The following is a 21,804-nucleotide window of genomic DNA, read 5'->3' as shown; positions in this document are numbered from 1 at the left end:
TTAATTCCTGGGGACTCCAGGCCACTCCTGGAGGGTTGGCTACTCTAATTGAGCTGGATTGCACAGGCGCTGGTGGTGTAAAGGAGACACACCTCACCAGTGATCCTGGCCCTGTTTTTTGCTAAGCAAGTCTTAAGAGAAAAGAAAAGAGGGAAAAATAAATAGAAGAAAGTGAAAGCATAATAGCAGCTAATAGGAGAACTCATGCTGTGCAGTAACTGATGCCCATTGCTGTAGCGTAGTAAGCAGTCCCTTCTGTGACTGCCAAATCCAGGCCAGGATTCAGGTGCTCCTGAAAGCACAAGCGTGTTAGTCTGTTTTGGAGACAGAGTGCTAGAGAGACCCATAGGATCTGCTTGTGTCCAGCAGTCTCCATTCCCTTTATGTTCATTGCAACCCAATCCTGTGGCTTCTCTACCCTGGGGATGCTGCCAGAGATAGTAGGAGAGCGGGGGATATTAAACTGTAATATATATTTGTTTTTCTTTCTAATGAGACACCTGTCACTAAACAGCACATCAAGGTTGCAGGCTTTTTGAGGCTTCCATAAAGGGTTTCTTGGTTTGTTGGTATTTATAACACTTGCCTCTCATGCACCGTGCCAGCTTGGAGAGGTCAGCTATCTGCTGAACAAAGGGAAACAATGCCACTCAAAGGACAGGGTGTTCTGCTCTTTCAATTTACATGTTGCAAGTGGCCTCCCAGCTGTCAGCAGATCTGCCAATAGATCACTTGTGTCTGGGGGGCACTGAAGAATTGTGAGGGAATGCCCAGGACAGCAGGCATCAGGCAAGTGAGGCTGTAACTTCTAGTGCACACGCTGTGAAGTCATACCTCTTTCTAGCAGTATAGGCTAAACTTCGATTTACTGAAACTCCTGTTTTCCAATCTCTAGGTTATTAACCAGTTCTCTTCCCTGGAGTTACTCTCCGAACTCCTAAGTAGAACTGTCCAGGAGGTTAGGATACTTTGGTGGTGGGGGGTACAAGTCAGAGAGGTGTGGTGATGGGTTTGGGGCACCACTCATCGCTGGCTCAGACTCCTCTGTTCCACAGCACATACCCAGAGTCTCTCAGTCCAGCTCTGCAAATCCAGCTGTTCCATCTGCCTTCAGAGCATGAGTCTTAGTTGGGTGGAGCTTCTAAGCTCTGCAGGACTGAAACAAAGCTCCTGTGGAGCTCGTAAAACTTTGCAGGAGTGGGACCGCAGAGGAGGTATGAATCAATTTGCCCTAAAGTGAAAATTCTCTCAAGCAAACGTCAAATAAGAAGGTGGGTTAAGGATCTCAGATGAGCTGGAATATGTAGCTGCTTGGGAACCAGTTTGTACTGAGTGGGAGGAGAAATAGATCATTTTGTTTTGCTAAACATAATTGAATCCCATTCTCCCTATGTCTGTTTTTTGCTTTCTTTTCCATTTTGGTCTAATATAGGAGGAAAGATTCCAGGGGAATTATGCAGTTTTCCTATTATCTGTAATATCTAGGACATTTTGAATAACCTATATTCAGTGCCTGGTTTGCTCTGAAGTGATCTGTTGGTCTTTTTATATTACATTAGTAAATACTTGTGGACTTATATGAGCACAAACAACGGTGAGTTCAATTTTTCAGATGTATTAGTTCCTGTGTCTAAGTGATTTATAGGTGTAATAGTGTACGTAGGCATCTAGGGGCTAGGTTTTTAAACACATTGACCTCTCTTTTTGACTCTCCGTTATTTTCAGGCACGGTTTAGGTTATATAAGTACCAGATTGTGTCCGCAAATCAGGCACTTTAAACAACGAAAGGACTCGGGCCCTAATTCAGCAAAGCCCTTAAGCACATGCTTAATTTTAAGGCTGTACCTTAAGTCCCATTGAAGTCAATGGGACTTAAGTACATGCATTAAGTGTTTGGTGAATCAAGACTCAAACTGCATCTGCAATTATATGTACCTGAGCAATTGCACTTGTAATTATTTTTGTTTGCAAAATTGTTAGAAAAAGGGAAGCCCAGTTAAGGTTCACCTCTGATCAGAGCCAAAATAACCTAAACTGTGCCTGCAAATAATTGTAGGTGCAAAACTGTCCTTGCAATTATTTGTACCATCAAATTGTGGCGGGGAGACCACATCTGAATAATCTGTTCCTGAAAATCTAAGTTCCTTGGGGAAGTTGGTGGTGGAAACTGAATAACCCAGATCTCAGAGAAAAGAAAGGTCAGTGGTTGGGAAGTCTTAGCACTCTGATGTTCTGAGGGACTTCCCCTAAGTGGACCCTTCTGTACCAAATGCTATTCTCTGCCTTTGTATCAGTGACCAACTGCTCCTCTATGGCTATCCAATGACAGAACCCTGACTTGGGCTGCCAGAATATGAGTGAGCACAGATGGAGAGTTTAATATTATAAGAAAAAAAATCAGAAAGCAACACCTCGCCTTTTTCCAGCCTTATTTTGCAGCAGATACAAACACATTGTAGGGTATTGGCCTTCTCATAGATATTGGCTTATAAAGTCCTAATCCAGCAAAATGCTTAAATATATGCTTAACTTAGAGTCCCTTTGGACTGCTCGTGCACTGAATGTTAAGCACATATTTAAGTGCTTTGCTGGATCAGAGATCAGCTTCTGAAAGTCCTTCAAGAATATACCAGATAGAGTTGGTCAAAATTATTTATTTCAATTAATACTCGTGAATTCACCCTTTTTTTAATTAGCAACTGATTCATGAACTGATCCTGTCTCATGCCAGTGTTCAGAAATATTTATCCAATAGTTAGTGGTGGCACAAACTGCCCTTTCCCCTTGAACAATTCAGTTAAGTTCAAGAGACCAGGTGGATTTTAACCATTTATTGAAAACCACAATAGAACCCAAATGAATGAACCTAGGCTACAGTACAGCATGTAAAATAAGCAATCTCACTCCCTGATGGGTGGTCCGGGGAGGCGTAGCAGTTGCGGGCAGATGCAGTGGTGCTGGAACAATTTTTATAGTGGGGGTGCTGCAGGCGGAAACCATGTATTTGGGTACTTCTTCAAGCCAGTGGGTACGGCAGCACCCCTAGTTACAGTACCTATGGGCAGATGAACCTTCCTCTCTGTCCCATGTCTGTCATCTTTCCACACTGAGCAGCTCTTAACATATATGGGGGCAGGGGGTGTTAAGTTACACAAGCGCTTTGTGATGGTCACATGAAACATACACAGCTTGCCTAGACATATCTAACCACAGCTTTTCCTGATGCTGAACTCGAATATGTATTTTGACATTAAGCAAAACGCATGCTACAATGGTGATGAGATGAACATTAAAACAAGAAGGGAAAAAGTGTCACAGCCCCAGGACAGAGGAATGTCTAAGGATGCGGCCTTACTAAGTACTACTAGTTATTTGTAATGAATCAAGTCCCATCTGGGGTGCCATTTTGTAACAAATTATGGCTGCATCCTCTTACAGACACCAAGGGCACAGTGGAGATCCAGCTCAGGACCTTCACCACCAAAAGCATAAGCCTCTAAGGCAGCTAGCCCAATTGTGAGTAATTAGAAAACTGTTATCGCTGCTGGGACCAGCCACTAGAGGGAGCCATGATCAGACAGAGAAGGCTAGTCTACTGTATATTTGTAGTGTGTGATTGGTCTCCTTAAGTCATGTGGTATTGTTTCTGCTGCTTGAATAGATGACTGAAACTTTAAATATATTAGTACCATGGCCCAGGACCCTGTTTTGCCAGGAGCTGTACAAACACAGAACAAAAGTCAGTCCCTGCCTCAGTGAGCTCATAATCTAAGTAAATGGTAGAAAATGAACTGGGAATCACAAAAAAATGGACTTCCTGGTATGAATAATCATTGGTGCACATCTGTGGTGCTTTAAAGGTGCATGCACATTTTCACTAACACTGAACAGCAACCCAAATGCTCATAAATTACAAACAATGAGATCACAAATAATACCAAATTAAACTTGTTATATTTTTCCATACACAAAAAGCTACAGATACTTCCAGTCTGAATTTCCTTTAGTTTAGATTTGGAGAACCACAAAACTAAAAAAAAGAGTAAAGTCTCCATGAGAGAGACTGTGTGTATTTCCTTTGACAGTCTGTGCGGGATTTATCACAAAATGGCTGCCTGTCTCTGCAGACAGCATAGTACTTAAAGATATAAAGGTGCAGTACACAAAGAGTAAAGGCATAACAGTTGCATGGATAAATGCACCACAGAGCTCACGGCTTTTTTCAAAGGTGTATCATTTTTTTATGTTGTTGCTCCTTCTGATACCATTGTCCTTTACTCATACCAGTGTCATAACAAAGCCAGGTAGTAGCAGACATAGACTCATAGACTCATAGACTTTAAGGTCAGAAGGGACCATTATGATCATCTGGTCTGACCCCCTGCATGATGCAGGCCGCAAGACCCTTCCCTGGACTCTGCCGTTGAAGTCCCCAATCCTGTGTTTTAGTGACTTCAATCGGCTGAGACCCTCCTGCTAGTGATCCCTGCCCCATGCTACGGAGGAAGGCGAAAAACCTCCAGAGGCTCAGCCAATCTACCCTGGAGGAAAATTCCTTCCCGACCCCAAATATGGCGATCAGTAATACCCCGAGCATATAGGCAAGAGTCTCTAGCCTGACCCTTGTTGGCCATTATGCTATTCATGTACCATTGCTTGGTCTTCCTTGGCTACTATGTTTTACCATTAAACCATTCCCTCCATAAACTTATCCAACTTAATCTTAAAACCAGACAGGTCCGTCACCCCCACCGTTTCCCTCGGAAGGCCGTTCCAATATTTCACCCCTCTGACGGTCAGAAACCTTCGTCTAATTTCAAGCCTGAACTTCCCCACGGCCAGTTTATATCCATTCGTTCTCGTGTCCACATTAGTACTAAGCTGGAATAATTCCTCTCCCTCCCTTGTATTAACCCCTCTGATATATTTGAAGATAGCAATCATATCCCCCCTCAGCCTTCGCTTTGTCAGACTAAACAACCCAAGCTCCTCTAGTCTCTTTTCATACGACAGGTTTTCCATTCCTCTGATCATCTTAGTCGCCCTTCTCTGCACCCGTTCCAGTTTGAGTTCATCTTTTTTAAACATGGGAGACCAGAACTGCACACAGTACTCCAAATGAGGTCTCACCAGCGCCTTATACAACAGAAGCAGGACCTCCCTATCCCTACTAGATATACCTCGCCTAATACACCCCAAGACCGCATTGGCTTTTTTCACCGCCACGTCACATTGTCGACTCATAGTCATCCTGCGGTCCACAAGGACCCCTAGGTCCTTCTCCTCTTCCGTTACTTCTAACCAATGCGTCCCCATCTTGTAACTAAAATTGTTATTATTCGTCCCCAAGTGCATCACCTTACACTTTTTACTATTAAATTTCATCCTATTTCTGATACTCCAATTCACAAGCTCATTCAAGTCTCCCTGCAGAATATCCCTGTCCTCCTCCGAGTTTGCAACTCCTCCCACCTTCGTATCATCCGCAAACTTTATCAGCCCACTCTTGCAATCGGTCCCGAGGTCAGTTATAAATAGATTAAATAAAATGGGTCCCAAAACTGAACCTTGAGGCACTCCACTAGTAACCTCCCTCCAGCCCGACAATTCACCCTTTAATACGACCCGCTGCATTCTCCCCATTAACCAATTCCTTATCCACCTCTGGATTTTCATTTCGATCCCCATGTTTTTCATTTTAACCAATAATTCCTCATGGGGTACTGTATCAAACGCTTTACTGAAATCTAGGTATATTAGGTCCACCGCATTTCCCTTATCTAATAAGTCCGTTACTTTCTCAAAGAAGGAGATCAGATTCGTTTGGCACGATCTGCCCTTCGTAAAACCATGCTGTAATTTATCGCATTTGCCATTAACCTCAAGGTCCTCAACTAGTTTCTCTTTCAGAATCTTCTCCAGCACCTTGCACACTACTGATGTTAAACTAACAGGCCTATAGTTACCCGGGTCACTTTTTTTCCCTTTCTTGAAAATAGGAACCACATTGGCTATTCTTCAGTCTAACGGGACCACCCCCGAGTTTACAGATTCATTAAATATAATTGCTAATGAGCCTGCTATTTCCCGCGCCAATTCCTTCAAATAGGGGGCCTTGCAGGTTGGCTTCCTAGTGCAGGAGATATCAGTGATATAATGTGTCTGGGTATATTCCATGTAGGGTGATCAGACAGCAAATGTGAAAAATTGGGACAGGGGTGGGGGGTGATAGGAGCCTATATAAGAAAAAGACCCAAAAATTGGGACTGTCCCTATAAAATTGGGACATCTGGTCCTCCTAATTCCATGCGTAACTTGCTTTATTTACATACATACACCAGTCCTGGGACAGAGGTGGTCACAAACAACATGAAGGGCAATCCCTTCTTCCAGGAATCCCAGTCCAACACCAATGCCTGGTTCCCAGGAAGTCTCAGGTATTGACACTAATGAGCAACCAACATGAGAGAAGACTCTCCTGCTGCCCACACAGCTCCCTCTACACAGAACCTTTTATAACCCAAAACTAACAACACAAACATTCCTTCCAAGACCAAGAAGTTAGAAGACTATGTGTAACAGTGTGACCTGGCAGAGCTAGGTCTAGGGGTAGGTGAGCATGGCAGTTGCCCTGGGCACAGACTTCCAGGGGGCACTCTACCACTGGGCTACTTGGCTTTTGCATGGATGCACACACTCTGTTGATTGACTGGCGGAGGGTTTTTGTTTTGTTTTTTGCTCAGCTGCTCAGGGTGGGGACAAAATGGCTGACAAAATGGCTATGGCTGCTCCTGCCCCCTCTTGACACCTGCCATAACATAGTATTTAACCAGCCATCTGAGAAAAAGAGATGGGCCAGAACAAAACCTGGATCCAGATACCTCCAAACATAGGTGCTGGAACTAGGGGTGCTGCTGCACCCCCTGGCTTGAAGTGATTTCCATTATATACAGGGTTTACAGTTTGGTTCAATGGCTCTCAGCACCCCCCATACCAATTGTTCCAGCACCCCTGCCTCCAAACTTTAGAAGAACGTGGATCAGATATGAAACTTCTCCCTCTGCAGTAGAAACCCATCACTTTGATGATGACATACATCGTTTGTTTGGCATGTAGAAAACAGGTACCCTTTTTGTGTGTGAAGGGGCGAGGGACAGAGAGAGGGAAGTACAGCTAAAGCACTGGGGAAGGAGGAGGATAGGTAGGTCCCTGTTCACTGACATCTTTTTCTTCAGATGCTGGTTCTAACTGTGAGGAAAAATATCCTGTTCTGAATTTACTGCTCATTACTTTTACTGAATCACCTGATGTTATGGGACAGTGTACAAACAGGGACTGATCAGTTTTCACTGTGCCCTTCAGAATCTTTCATACTTTGACCAAGTCCTTGCTAACTGTGCCCTTTGCTAAACTAAACAAACCTGCACAGCACACACAGCTCTTGCTCCTGGCAACTGTTCTTTTCTTTAGCTATTGGTCTCTATCTGGTGGACAAAGGAGAAAATTGCTTCTGCCTTTACAAGCTGCAGACAAAGCTTGCTGAGAGCAAAGCCTTGGAGGTGCAGTGTGCTGTTTGCAGGGGAGAAAGGGAGCCTTTCCTATGGAGCAACAGAGAGTCCTGTGGCACCTTTAAGACTAACAGAAGTATTGGAGCATAAGCTTTCGCAAGACTTGCGTCTGATGAAGTGGGCATTCACCCATGAAAGCTTATGCTCCAATACTTCTGTTAGTCTTAAAGGTGCCACAGGACTCTCTGTTGCTTTTTACAGATTCAGACTAACACGGCTACCCCTCTGATCCTTTCCTATGGAGCTGCTTCTGCTTGTCACTAGATGGCGATAATGCACAATAATCTGAATGCAAACAAATACTCTGCTGAACTATTAGATCCCAGCCAAAATAATTAACATTAAAAAGAAAAAAAGCCTCTCTTAATAAGTCAGGAAGATTTTAATAGGGGCCAATGGGTGCTCAACACTTTTGGAAATCAGACTCACTTACATGTTCAAATAGAGACTTAGGGGCCTAACTTTAAGCACCTACTTGTGAAAGTCTTGACCAGTATGTGAATGGACCCTTGTGTTATGCTGGAGCATTAGGATCAGTAAGATCTTCAAGGGAAGAGCACCCCCTGCTGAGTTACCAATACTATTTCATTCAGTACTTGCATTTTCATAGGAAGTCTCCCATTCAAATAATGGTCGGACGCCACATCTGCTTAACTTACATAATACCCAAAAGGATCACAGTCCAAGGTAGTGAGGATACAGCCCTAAGATGCTCTTTGGCCAGGTTTAAAGTTATTTCACCTGCCTTTCCTCTGTTGTTGTTCTGTGCAGTGTAGATATAATGATACTTCATCCTTCTCCATCTCAAAGCACTTTACAAACATTAATGAATTTAGACTAAAAACATCCCTGGAAGTTTCTATGGATAAGACTATCCAGAGTTATAATAGTTCATGCTAACAAAAAGTATTCAGTGTGGCTAACTCTTGCAATTTTATCATGAGTCTCAACAGTCTATGTTTTTTCTTAAAGCCCCAGCTCCTGGAGTCATGTGATTTGTGAGAATCTCAGTTTTCCATTTTTAAAAATGATGTTTCTAGCCCTTGTGGTTTCAAAGAAAAGTTGAATATGTGACCCAACTGCATCCTAAGGGCTCAGAAACCAGAAGGCAAAGAAAAGAAAGCCCAAATATATTATTTTGTAAAAAATCTCTGACCTTAAAAAAAAAAAAAAAATTATGCCCTTAGCTCTGATGGTGTAAACCCAGAGTAAAGCCAGGCAAGTAACTCTGAATTTGTAACTGAGAGCAGAATCTGGCACCTCACACACCAGTCTCTGGCTATTTAAATAACAATGGCGTTTGTGCTGGTGTAGGTGCTGCAATGCTGCCCTATGAATCCACTGCTGCTAGCAGCTGCCGCGCAGCAGCCGTCTCCCCCTATCAATATCCTTTCCCCTGAGCTGGAAGGACTAAGGGATAATTTAGTTTTTATGCTAGTTTGGACTTTTGCTGATTACCAGCTGAGCCTGATTACACAGTCCATGTGGTCCTTCTGGGATACGGACTAGGCAGCACTGAGGAGACGCTGCGACTGCTGTTGAGACCATTTATTTCATTTTGGATTCTAAGATGAATCATTCTTTATCTCCCGTCCCCCCATGCACCCAGCCTCAGATGGTTAAGGGCCTTGGTTCTCATGAGTACTCTAAATTGGATTCTTGCAAGGCTGAAATGCAAAATTGCTGGTACAGATGTGACAGATCTGAACTCCTGTGACATCCGTGCCTTGGCATGACACTTAAGTGGGGTGAAAAACTTACTTTCAGACAGAGTTGGGCACAAGCGGCAAAGTCTAGATCCTAACTTTAGGGTGCTTGGATGAGGAAGACACAAAATTCAGGTCTGGCTCTAGATTGGCACTTCCATGGAATTCAGTGGATCCGGGCTTTGGCTTTGGGCTCATGGAAAGTTTTAAGTCTAAGGCTATGTCTATACTACGCATCTTTTAGCAACACGGCTGTGCCATTAAAAGGTGCACCGTGTAGCTGCTCTTTGTCGGCGGGAGAGAACTCTCCTGCTGACAAAATAAATCCACCCCCAATGCGAGGCGGTAGCTTTGTTGGCAGGAGAGCTCTTCGCCAACAAAACTCTGTCCACACCAGCACTTTTTGTCGGTAAAACGTTTGTCATTCGGGAGGGAGGGTTTCACACCCCTGAACTACAAAAGTTTTACCAAGGAAAGTGCAGTGTAGACAAAGCCTAATTAACAAATGATGTTCTCCCTCCTGTCTAGAGCTCCTTTGTGGCATGTTTCTAGCATGCCCAGCCAGCCAGGAGTGTGAACAATGCTGCAGCCGCTGTACATCAGGAACCAGGGTAAGAGCAGGGATATAAAGTTTAAACCATAATGTGACACTGTACCTTGGGGGAGCATCCTGTAACCCCCATATTCCTCATCTATATATAAGTGTAATACTGCATATAAAGCAGGCCGTGTGAGGTATCGGGAAAGTTATGATTTGCTGAAACTGACTGTTCCATCTAAATATATATATATATCATTAATGCATATGAAGTTAAGAGAATTGTGTTGTGTGTTCGTCACTAAAACATGCTGTGGGTTTGGGAAACGCCCAGATACTGCTCCCCAAAGACAATAAACAGGGGGATAACCAATGCCCAGGCAGGTGTCGAACAACCATCAACAGCCATTATCCAGCAAGGGAGCTACTTAACAATGCAATGACTCACTTGTCCAAGGCCATTGTGAGAGACAGCCGAGGCTGGAGAGTTAAGAGGGCACAGCAGTCCCACAGTCCTAGGTTGCACCCCAAGGATCCTGTTACACACAGTTCTCTTTCTTAGATAATGTGACGGATCCCCGGGGTCAGGGCCGGCTCTGGCTTTTTTGCCGCCCCCCCCCGTGGGGGGGGCAGCCGGAGCCCCGGGGGGAGGGCAGTGAGCCCCGGCAGGGGCTACGCTCTCCCCCCGGCGGCCGGGGGGGGAGGGCGGCCGGAGCCCTGGGAGGAGGGCGGCGAGCTCTCCCCCCGGTGGCCAGGGGGGAGGGCGGCCGGAGCCCTGGGAGGAGGGCGGCGAGCCCCGCCGGCGGCCGGGGGGAGAGCGCCAGGGGGGAGGGCAGCCGGAGCCCTGGGAGGAGGGTGGCGAGCCCCAGCGGGGGCTCCGCTCTCCCCCCGGCGGCCAGAGCGCAGGGGTCAGGGTGGCGAGAGGGCGGTGAGCCCCAGCCAGGGCTCGCCGCTCTCCCCCCCGGCGGCAGGGGGAGGGCGCCGGGGGGAGGGCGGCCAGAGCGCTGGGGGGAGGGCGGCGAGCCCGGCCGTGGCCCCGCTCTCCCCGGGGGCCGGAGCGCCGCCCCCCTCCAGGTGCCGCCGCAAGCACAAGCTTGGTGGGCTGGTGCCTGGAGCCGGCCCTGCCCGGGGTGCAGCCTGAGACTGTGGGACCACTGAGCCTCCTTAACTCTCTCCAGCCTGGGCTGTCTCTCATAGTGCCTTGCTAGTGACCAGCATAAAGCCCCTCCAGGCGCTATCACTCAGCACAACCTCATGTGGAGCCCCACACCCAGATAGATTGCATGAATGCTCCCAGAGCCACTCATGAATCACACAGAGAAAGGCACCAGACAAATCCCCGCAGCTCCCAGGTACCTCAGGAATATACCATCTTGCATTGCTCAAGATGGGCAGTGCAAATTTATCAATTGGTTCACCACTTCATCAATGGAAAGTGGTTATACACCAGCCTTTGCAAAACCTGAACTTTGCCACACACTTTATACAAACTCACTGGTAAAGATAAACAGTTAAACAAATGTATTGATTACAAAAGATAGATTTTAAGTGATAGGCAAAAAGTCAGAGTTAGTTACCAAAATAAAATAAAATAAAATATAAGCACGCAGTCTAAACTCTCAACCCTATTAGACTGGGCAACATCTAGATTAATCAGTTTCTCACCCCATTGGATATTGCAGTTCTTAATATACAGGTTTGTTCCTTAAACCTAAGCCAATCTCCTCTGCTGGAGTCCTGTCTTCTTCTCAGTGTCTTAGTTGCTTGCAGCATAGGTGGTGGGAGGAGAAAAGGCCTAGTATGTGTCTACTCTGTCTGTTTTATACCCTCAACCCATGTATTTGGAAAACAGCAATGCCCCAGACATGCCTGGACTTATGAGTCTCCCAGCAAGGTTGAGCAATTCCCCTGGTGTGGCCTCATGCAGGTGAGTCATTGCATTGTAGCTCCCTTGCTGGACAGTGGTTGTTGATGGGTTGATTGATACCCCACCCAGGTGTTGGTTACTTTCTTTGCTGTTGTCTCTGTGGAGTTAATATCTGGCTGATGCCCCAACTTACAGCATGTTTTAATGACCACCATACAACACAATTCTAATAACTTCATATGCTTTAATGATACACATATATGGATAGAGAAATGACTTTCAGCAGATCATAACCTTTCCTCTGATACCTTACAAGGCATGCTTTATATGTAAGATCACGATTCTATGAAAATGAGGAATATGGGGGTTACAGCACGCTCCATCAGGTATAGAATGTCACAGATAGGGCGAGGGTTTTTTTTAGCATGGCTTCAGCATTGTCTCATAAATGAAATTCTGTCCTTACAAACTCACTGAAACCAGTCTGTTGAGCACAAATATCAGATAAGTAAAGTGGCCATGAGTTGCCATCCAAGCTCATGGGCAACTCGCCTGAGTGAAGGGACAGAAAGATTTGCTTGTCTGCTTGGAATTCTTTCAGACGGATCAAGGCTCCCTCATGAAAGCTAATTAACTTTGTGTGAAGGAGAAGAATATCTGCTGTAGCGAGAGGCAGCTTAGAAATATGCAGGACACAAATAAATAGATACATAGACAGATCTCAGGGGTGTTCCCTGTGGTAAATATTGCCACCCCATGCAGCACCTTTGGGTCCATTGTTTTAAATGAGTGGTTTATATATGATTATGTTCTACTCCATGGGGGTGGGCTACCACAGCTCCTCCAGGAACGAAAAACAGTGTGTGGTGATTAAGGCAAATCAGCCGGCTTGTAATCCCCATAGGGAGGTAGCCTCTTTCCTGGTAAGGGTCACTTATACTAGTTCAAAACAGATTCTCCAGACACCAATAAAGAAAGAACTTTTGAATAAATAGCCTGAGTTTAAACTGATTCCGGGCCTTCTTATGGATCCAGCAAAAGGACAGGACTTTCTCTCCAAAAGGGGGTCCCCAATCTTTGTGGTAGGGTTGATAAGACTTGACCTATTAGGGCCCCATAAGTCTGATGGGTGACCCCGGTAAGCTGTTAGCATGCATATAGAAACTTTTATTGGTTTTAATATGCTTTTTTCTGTATCACTTTCACCTTTAGAATTAAGGTGCTTGCTTAGAAAGATCTGTATGGTAACTTATGGCAATTACTCTGTTCATAGTCCTTGTAGAGAAAGCAAAGCACAGATACTGGCCTGTTTAGGCAGTCTGGCTTGCTGGGAATATCACAATGTAGTCGGGGAATTGTGTCTCCTGGAAAAACCCTGGTCAGGAGGGAGGGAGACATGGGTCTCCATCCAAGAGAGGTGATGCCTGAGAGCCAGAAACCTTGAAGTGGGTGCCCTTGGTGGACCTTGGAGGGGGAACACAGGGGCAGTTACCCTGAAACTGAGACACTTCCTACCAGTTTCATCACATATTGCCCCTGAAGTAAACTCCCAGTGTGAGCTTTGACCACATTAAGTATCTTTGCAGCAGCATCAGTAACTACTGCCAACTGTGCTGGGATTTTCTTTGTAGATAGGGTTTCCTTGTGCATACTGCCATGAGCCTGGGTAGCCATTGGCGTAAAAAAGTGAATACATGTCATTGGTGACGAGCCAGAACGGGAAACCCAAATCTGAACCACCCTCCTGCTAAACTTTGGGAAAGTTCAGCTTTGTACTTTGCAGCTTGGACCCATCTCTCTGTTGAACCATCCCCCTGTGCCTCTTGATTATTGCTCATGCTCCATTCATGCTTATTCCAGCACAACCATTATCAGCCTGTCACAGTCACAGTAAAATTGCCCCCCATGGGGTCCCCCGGGATAAGCAGTTTAGCATTGTATGTTGCTAGCGCTTGTATATGTAGTGGAGTGTATTGTGGGAAGGGTTGAAGGTGTGAGTGTGGAATGAAACATTCCTTTGCAGGTTATGAGAGGCCGTAGAGGGAGGAAGGGAGAAAGGAACGGGTTAACTCGATGCTCCAGCTAGGTCCGAAGATAAGAAGCTAACTCCAGCTGCCCCAAGGCCAGTGCACACAAACAGACTCTCCAATGCCAAAAAGCCGGGAGCTCATATCTCAGTTCTGACCAGCTGTGAAAAAAGAAAAAGAATTGAGCTGAACAAAACTGCAGGGGCCATGAGTTGCGAGCTGGTGAGATGCGAAGGTCAGTGAGTTGGAAAACAACAGTCTTGCGTCCCTGAAGCCGGTGTGTTTTGGGAAAGTTGAGGAAGCTGCGGAAAGCTGTTTGGGACTGGTACAAAGAGCACGGAGGACAGAGGTTCCTGAATGAAACACCCCCAGAAGAACCCAGGGCTTAAAACCCTCCCAAGAGCTGAAGCAAGTTGGAGATCAACAGCGGACCCTGTACAGCCTGTGCACAGGACAGAACTCTTGTCCACCCTTCCCCCTCTTCTTCTTACGTTACACCCGGGCTCGGCCAGCCTTGGGTTGTGCATGTGTGAGTATGAAAGTGGGTTAGGGCACGGGCACTAACGCTTTCTTTCTTCCCCTGAGTGACATGGGGAGCACCCAGCACTCACTGCTGTTATTTTATTAATAAAGCTTTAACATTTAGTCACTTGGTGTGCTCCTTCATCTCCCCCCTAACAATCCTGCGGCCTCAGCCTGATCACCTGACGCCTCAGGCAGATTGGTAACAGAAATTTGTCACAAGCCAACTCCACAAATCTATCTACTCTTTGAGAAATAGCCTTTGTAGCCGTGCCGGTTGGAAAGCCTGTGAAGAACGGAATTCTTCTCTTTGCCATTGGCTTCTCCTCCAACATACAGGAGATGCTTCGCAGTGGAAGCCACATCAGTAGATGCATCAAACTGAATTGCAAAGAAACAGCTGCTGTGAACTAGAGTCATGATTGGTTCTGATACTTCCACAGTCCTGGCAGAGATTATTCTTGATAGTGTGTCATTTGGCAAAAGTACCAAGTCCAGCTGCCTTCTTTTCTTGTCACCAAACTGCTTTCAAACCATTTCATAGGCTGCTGGAAGATCTAACCTTTCCCATTATTATGAGCTTTTTCCAGGCTTTTCAATGCACAGACACACAATAAGACACCTCAAAGCTTTTGTGTTAAGGGCTGAGACTGACTGCACATTCTTTTTGTTGCCTCAAGCTTGCATGACAAAAAATCCACAAGACTTGTTTTTTTATATCAACATATTCTAACTCCAGATGTTGCTGAAGATTTGCTAGTTTGAAGTTTTCATTGGCCAGTGCTTTATAACAGATGACTCAGTGGAGGAGAGGCTTATCTGGGGAATCAAGCCATGGAAAAGCCATTTCTATATGTGTTGACCCACAGAAGTGGGCAAAAAATTTCTGATGAAACATTTTTCCATAGGAAAATGCCATTTCATCTAAATAAAAACTTTTAATGGGAAAACATGTTGTAGTGTATTGAGGACTGTGTTGGAATTGCAAACTATCAATTTAAGAGTGAGGGGGAGGGAGAGAAGTTCTTATACCTGCTTGCAGGCTAGGGAGTGCTGTAGCAAAGCATGTGATCAGACTCATTCAGGAAAGAACCAGCCTTGAAAATGGCGGGCTGAGTTGTGCCTCTCTGCCTTAAAGAGCAGCCTGCTTTGTCTCTCTCTGTTTTGGGGTTCTTGTGTGTTATTGTTCTGAATTCTAAGCAATAAAGTAGAGTTAAGTTGCAGTCTTCCAGCAAGAGTATTTATGTTGCTATGTAATTACTCTGTGTATATGCCAGAAACATAACAGGTGTAAATTTTTCAAAACATTTTGCTTAAAAAAAATCAAAATGAAGCATTTTGATAATGTCAAAATGGAATGTTTTGACATTTTCGGAGCATTCCATTTCAAATGACTTTTCATTTTGAAATTATTTCTGAAAAATTATTTCTGTTATTATGACACTCTACACCCCAGGGGAGTGTCATGTAATTGCCATATTCATCATTTGTATATAATTGTGATATTTCTCATTTGTATATAATTGTGATATTTCATATAAAGCGTGCCATGTGAGGTATTGGGAAAGGTTATGATCTGCTGAAAGCCATTGTTCTATCTAAATATGTATATCATTAGTGCATATGAAGTTATGAGATTTTGTTCTATGGTTGTCTGTAAAATATGCTGTGAGTCATGGAATTGCCCAGATATTAGATACCCACAGACAAGGAAAAGGTAGCTAACCAATGCCCAGGCCGGTGTCAAACAACTATCAACAGCCATTGTCCAGCAAGGGAGCTACAATTCATTGACTCACTTGCACAAGGCCCCACCAGGGGAATTGCTCCACCTTGCCTGGTGGTGACTCAGCAATGTCAACAGACATGCCTGGACTTAGGTTGTCCAAGCACATGGGACTAAGGGTATATAACATGGGGCCCCATGCTTTGCCTTTGCTCCTCCTCCGACCTATGCTGCAAGCAACAAGGACACTCAGGAGACTGAAGACTCCAACAGAGGAGACTGGCCCAGGTTTTGAGGCTGAAACCCATGTACTATGAACTGCAATATCCAGTGGGGTGAGAAAAACTGTTTCTCTTTACCAGTGAGTTTGTATAAAGTGTGTGGCAAATCTCGGGTTTTGCAAAGGCTGGTGTAAAACCACTTTCCTTTGATGAAGTGATGAACCAATTGATACATTTGCACTGCCCATCTTGAGCAGAGTATTCCTGAGGTACAAGGCTTGGAGCTGGGGAATTTGGCTGCTGCCTTTCTCTGTGTGATCCATGAGTGCAATCTAGCTGGGTGTGGGGCTCCACATGCGGTTGTGCTGCGTGATAACAGCACCTGCAGGAGTTTGCTGCCTGTCACTAGGAAAGCATTGAGAGAGACAGCCCAGGCTGGAGAGTTAAGGGGACACAGCCATCCCACAGTCCCAGGCTGCACCCTGGGGATCCTGTCAGTTATATTACAAATTATAATATAAAAACTTTTAAAAGTTTAAATTGAAGCTAAGCGTTTCCAAATTCCCAAAATGAATTTTTTCACCCAAAATTTCATTTCTTTTCAGAAATTTTGAAATTCAATGTTTTGTTCTAGTTTGGCATGGAAATAAATTTTGAAACTGTGGAATTTCCCACAAAATGGAAATGTGGGTTCCCACACAGCTCTGTTGATCTACTTTTTAACTATTCCTTTTCTTAGTCTATTTTCCCCTTGTAACTAGATTCTGTTGTTCTGGCTAGTGTGTAAGTGCAACATTGCCCTCTGTGGGATGGAATCAGAACTGCTCAACTGTCCATCATATGCCCTCTACTGCTAACAGCTAAAGGAATTCTTCCTTTCAAGTGTCTGGGGTCTGTGCTGTTTCTGAAGAAAAATCTGAGTTCTATCCCAGCTTCCATCTACACTTGTTAATGGTCACGGTGTCCCATATAGCAACGACTGTGGACCTGTTACAGCCTACTAGAAAGGCTAGTTTGTGACTTGATTGTTTAATTTAGCTAACTGTGTGCATGTAATGTATGTAGAGTGCTGTGCATTTAAAGTAATGGCTAGTCCACATAGAAGATAACTATAACTGTAACCTACTACTGCTGTCTGCTAATGAAGTACTCCTTTAACTCAAGGCAGTGATAGAGGTCTGTGCTTGGTAGTGAAAGCCCTGGGTTCTGGTTCAAACCCAGCTGTTGACCACTGGGGGAGTGGGTTGTTACATTTGCTAACTAGGTAACTGCCTGTGAAAAATTACTAACTGGTTGCATAACTGGCCATTTGCTGGAATAATTACCTGAAGTGCATGTGCAAGTGAGGTAACTGCACGCATATTAGATGTTTAGTTTTGAAACCTGTCTCTGTATGCCTGGAAAGTGCTCAGCAAGCAGTTGTGAGCAGAGGCAGTGCTCCTTCTCCATGCAGAAGTGCTCCCCTACCCAACTGGATTCTTGCTCTGAACATCTCTTTCCCCCCCTTCCCCCCCCCCCGGAAAAACATTTAATTTCTTATTCTGCATTCCCTACACTCAGAATACCTGGGAAAGAAAAAGTGACATCTCTCTCCCTCAGGGCCAGCATTTTGAATGCATGTGGCTGTGAGGAAATATAGATCTACCTGCTGCTGGACACAGCTCTCAGGTTTTCTTCCTACATACCTCAGACAAAAGCTTAGAATGTTCAAGGCTCGCAGTAGCATTTTGACCCCGAGGAAGAGCCATTTTCTGGCGTAGCTCACCTTTTCCCTCATACAGGTATTGTATTCACTAGGGTAGACTGAGACTTCCAGGGATATATGATCAAATGAACTGATTGTTCATGGACCTTAATCAAGAGTCCTGTCTGAAGGATCAGTTCCTGATTCCATCGATCTGCGGCCACTGTTAATATTTCAGATCTGCCAAGTTCTGCCCTCATTCTTCATTTTGGGATTCATTTTTAGGCAGTTTTGAAAGTCTCTCCGGCTCATACATCTCTCAGTTGTGGTCCCATTAAATTTAGCAGGGCTGGGTGGCTGTAAATGGGGCCAGAAATAGACCTCACTCTTAAGACGAAGAAAGTTGCCGTGAGACCTACAAAATCATACTTGGAATTGTCTGAAACCTCCTTCAATGACACAGATAATGAGAACATCCAGCATGGCAGTGCCATGAGGTGCATATCCTGGGTGCCTCACCATGTTCTGTGGCCACAGCAAACGCAGTCTGAATCTGAATTACAGGGCATCCCTTTTAAATACAAGAAGAAGGGGGCATTTGGTAAAATTGAGAGGTGGTAAATCTGAACCTGACAAAAGGAAAGACTTTTTCTTTCCTGCACAATTAGTCTGTGCCACTCAATGCCACAAGATATCACTGAAGCCAAGAGTTTAATAGCAGGAGTCCAACAGGGATTAGACATTTGTGTAGCTAGCAATATCCAGAGTTCTATTAGGATATATTAATAATAAACAAAATTTTTGGTGGAGACATCAACCCATATGCCTCAGGCTTAAATTGGCCACTCACCAGTGGGATTAGGAGGAGACTTTCCCTAAGGGCAGTTTATCCCATAGCTGCCTACTGCAGGGTTTCTAGTACCTTCCTCTGAAGCAGCTGCTTCTGGCCACTGCCAGAGACAGGAGACTGGAGTGGATGGACCCCCAGAAGGCTCCAGACTGGCAAGTCCTGTGTTTGGACTAAAACAACAACCAAAAAAAGAGTTTTGAAACATATAGATCCTCATGATTTGAGGCGTAAGCCAACCTCTAATAAAGAGGCATTAGGAAGGAACAGCTTACTCTATAGCTGAAGGGTCTCAACCCTCTTCCTCTGAAGCATCTGGTACTGGTCACTCTGAGACTGGATACTGGACTACGTGAATCACTGGTCTGATCTGGGCTGGCAATCCCCATGTTTGTTGTTCCTTCTGGCACAAACCGAGACAGCTCTGAATATTTCAAAGTTAAGAGCAGAATCTTGGAAATCCTTAGAGTTCATGTTTTGTACTGATTTGTTGTTGTTCATTTGAGACTTGACTCAACTCAGCCTTCTTGTTGGCGTTTTTAAACCACAGAGCTGAATGAAAATGAAATAATGTTTTTATTATTAAAAGAATAAACTAAAATAAAGATGTGGGGGAGCCTTCTTAGGTAGATGTCAAGTTGATGTGTATATATGTACAAGAGGATCACAAAAAGCCACCATGGCTAAACAACAGAGTAAAAGGGGAGGTTAGAAACAAAACAACATCTTTTAAAAATTGGAAGTCAGATCTGTGGTGATGTATCCCATAATGCTTTATGGGAATATGACATAACTGGAGTATGTTTTATGCTACATGTGCCATGTAACATATCTATATAAAGGTTATGATCTACTGAATCTATAAATCCTATTTGTATGCATGTATCACTTTTGTATTCAAGGTAATGAATATTGGCCGTGTACGAACTTGATTTCTAAATAACATTAGTAGAGCATTTGGTCAGTTCCTGGAGAAAGGAATCCACAAAGTTAAGTGCCCAATCAAGAAGTACTTAAGGAACAATGCATCTTGGAATGCTCCAATCCACATAAGAAGTCTTCCTGGAGACATTCAAGATACCATGTGGGCAATGGTTTCTGTCTGTAAAAACTGTGAGTCATGCATGGACATGTGACTTGCCCAGGTGACTCCAGAACTCCATCTTGGAGCTGGACTTTGCATAGGAGAGAGGAGGGGGTCTCCACCCACAAGAGAAATTTCAGAGTAACAGCCGTGTTAGTCTGCCTCCAGCTTCCATCCAGGACACACCACACGATCCATTGTCTACAGCCAAGCTCTAAGATATAACCGCATTTGCTCCAATCCCTCGGATAGAGACAAGCACCTACAAGATCTCTATCAAGCATTCTTAAAACTACAATACCCACCTGCTGAAGTGAAAAAACAGATTGACAGAGCCAGACGAGTACCCAGAAGTCACCTCCTACAAGACAGGCCCAACAAAGAAAATAACAGAACACCACTAGCTGTCACCTTCAGCCCCCAACTAAAACCTCTCCAGCGCATCATCAGAGATCTACAACCTATCCTGAAAGATGATCCTTTACTCTCACAGATCTTGGGAGACAGACCTGTCCTCGCTTACAGACAACCCCCCAACCTAAAGCAAATACTCACCAGCAACCACACATCACTGAACAAAACCACTAACCCAGGAACCTATCCTTGTAACAAACCCCGATGCCAACTCTGTCCACATATCTATTCAAGTGACATCATCATAGGACCTAATCACATCAGCCATACCATCAGGGGCTCGTTCACCTGCACATCTACCAATGTGATCTATGCCATCATGTGCCAGCAATGCCCCTCTGCCATGTACATTGGCCAAACCGGACAGTCTCTACGCAAAAGAATTAATGGACACAAATCTGACATCAGGAATCAAAATACTCAAAAACCAGTGGGAGAACACTTTAACCTGTCTGGTCATTCAGTGACAGACCTGCGGGTGGCTATATTACAACAGAAAAACTTCAAAAACAGACTCCAAAGAGAGACTGCAGAGCTAGAATTGATATGCAAACTAGACACAATCAACTCCGGTTTGAATAAGGACTGGGAATGGCTGAGCCATTACAAATGTTGACTATCTCCCCTTGTAAGTACTCTCACACTTCTTATCACACTGTCTGTACTCGGCTAGCTTGATTATCACTTCAAAAGTTTTTTTTTTTTTTTTTTTTTTTTTCTCTTAATTAATTGGCCTCTCAGAGTTAGTAAGACAACTCCCACCTGTTTATGCTCTCTGTATGTGTGTATATATATCTCCTCATTATATGTTCCATTCTATATGCATCCGAAGAAGTGGGCTGTAGTCCACGAAAGCTTATGCTCTAATAAATTTGTTAGTCTCTAAGGTGCCACAAGTACTCCTGTTCCACAAGAGAAAGTCTATTTAAGCCCCTGGGAGACCCCTCCATTTTCTCTTCAGCTGGCTCAAGAGAGAGCCTCTCCACCCCCCAGGATACCCGAAAGAAACTGGAACAAAGGACAGTAAAGGGGGTGTGAGTGATTGCTGGACCCAGATTAGCAGGATACTAGTCTGTAAAAGGAAGCTTACTGGGACTGGTGAGATCTTATCTGTATTCAGTTTCTTACTGTATTAGACATAGACTTACGTGTCTTATTTTATTTTACTTGGGCTTGGTCTACACTAAACCCCCAAATCGAACTAAGGTACGCAACTTCAGCTACGTGAATAACGTAGCTGAAGTCGACATACCTTAGTTCGAACTTACCGCCGTCCAGACGCGGCAGGCAGGCTCCCCCGTCGACTCCGCGTACTCCTCGCGGCGAGCAGGATTACCGGAGTCGACGGGGAGCACTTCTGAGTTCGATTTATCGCGTCCAGACTAGACGCGATAAATCGAACCCAGAAGTTCGATTGCCTGCCGCCGAACCAGCGCGGTAAGTATAGACAAGCCCTTGGTAATTCACTTTGTTCTGTCTGTTACTACTTGAAATCACTTAAATCCTACTGTCTGTATTTAATAAAATATATTTTATTTATTAATTAACCCAGAGTATGTATTAATACCTGGGAGGGGGCAAACAGCTGTGCATATCTCT

At 44.6% G+C, this 21,804-nt stretch overlaps 1 long non-coding RNA gene across 1 annotated transcript in view; it reads left to right on the top strand.

Moving 5' to 3' along the window:
* Positions 1–1,173: 1,173 nt before the first annotated feature.
* The window catches only part of LOC128845111 (uncharacterized), a 103,480-nt gene continuing 82,849 nt past the window's right edge, over positions 1,174–21,804 (top strand). The window contains exon 1 of the long non-coding RNA XR_008446621.1: positions 1,174–1,271. This is a non-coding gene — a long non-coding RNA (uncharacterized LOC128845111). The remainder of the gene's footprint in view (positions 1,272–21,804) is intronic.

The sequence above is a fragment of the Malaclemys terrapin genome, chromosome 1 (genome assembly GCF_027887155.1).
Source record: "Malaclemys terrapin pileata isolate rMalTer1 chromosome 1, rMalTer1.hap1, whole genome shotgun sequence".
In the NCBI taxonomy this organism is placed as follows: domain Eukaryota; kingdom Metazoa; phylum Chordata; order Testudines; family Emydidae; genus Malaclemys; species Malaclemys terrapin.
This window is presented reverse-complemented; position numbering and strand designations above follow the sequence as displayed.